The sequence below is a fragment of the Scyliorhinus canicula genome, chromosome 20, assembly GCF_902713615.1.
Source record: "Scyliorhinus canicula chromosome 20, sScyCan1.1, whole genome shotgun sequence".
In the NCBI taxonomy this organism is placed as follows: Eukaryota; Metazoa; Chordata; class Chondrichthyes; order Carcharhiniformes; family Scyliorhinidae; genus Scyliorhinus; species Scyliorhinus canicula.
In genome coordinates this window covers 34,245,731-34,247,063 of record NC_052165.1, presented here as the reverse complement: position 1 = coordinate 34,247,063, position 1,333 = coordinate 34,245,731, and positions in this window count along the sequence as shown.

Here is a 1,333-nt window from a genome sequence, read left to right as displayed (position 1 = left end):
GCTCTCCTAGAAAGTCGAGGAACGGCTACCACCTCTGAGACAACCCCGCCATGGACCCTCTCAAGGCAAACTTTATTTTCGCAAGACTGATAAACCCAGCCATGTCACTAACCCAGGTCTCTACACTTGGGAGCTTCGAGTCCCTCCGCATTAAAAGGATGTATCTCCGGGCTACCAGGGAAGCAAAGGCCAATACGTCGGCCTCTTTCACTTCCTGAACTCCCGGATCGTCTGACACACCAAAGATCGCTACCTCTGGACTCGGCACCAACCGCGTGTCGGCACCACCCCTAAGCAAAACCCTGCCAGAATCGCTTAAGAGCCGGGCATGCCCAGAACATATGGACATGATCTGCAGGGCTTCCCGCACACCTTCCACATTTATCCTCAACCCCGAGCAGTTTGCTCATCCTGGTTGCCGTCATGTGTGCCCGGTGGACCACCTTAAACTGGATTAAGCTAAGCCTGGCACATGATGAGGAGGAATTGACCCTGTTTAGGGCACCCAACCACAGGCCCGCATCCAGCTCCCCGCCTAGCTCCTCCTTCCATTTGCCCTTAAGTTCCTCCACTGGGGCTTCCTCCGCCTCCTGAAGTTCCTGGTAGATGTCTGACACCTTACCCTCCCCTTCCCAGGTGCCGGAGACCACTCTATCCTGTATCCTGCGTGGGGGGAAGCAGCGGAATTGCTACCACCTGTTTTTTGAGGCAGGCGTGTACCTGAAGGTATCTGAGAGCATTTCCAGGGGACAAACTGAATTTCTCCTCCAGTGCTTTTAGGCTGGGAAAGGTCCCGTCTATGATCAGGTCCCCCATCCTTTTAATGCCTGCCCTGTCCCATCTTTGAAACACTCCGTCTATCTTGCCTGGGACAAATCTGTGATTGTTGCATATCGGGGTCCAGACTGAGGCTCCCTCCACCCCCCTGTGCCTTCTCCACTGACCCTAGATCTTTAATGCCGCCACCACCACTGGACTAGAGGAGTAGCGGGCCGATGAGAATGGCCGAGGTGCCGTTACAAGTGCCCCTAGACTGGTACCTTTGCATGAGGCCGCCTTTAACCGCTCTCACATCGACCCCTCCCCCAATACCCATTTCCTAATCATGGCTATGTTAGCGGCTCAACAGTAGCTGCAAAGGTTCGGCAGCGCAGCCCCCCCCCCCCCCCCCCCCCCCCCCCCGCCGGACTGCGCTCTAGGTACAGTCTCTTTACTCACGGGGTCTTATTTGCCCATACGAATCCCGAGATGATCTTGTTCACCTGCTTAAAGAAGGACTTACCGATGAAGATGGGAAGGCATTGTCATAATATATACCAATATATCATGGTGC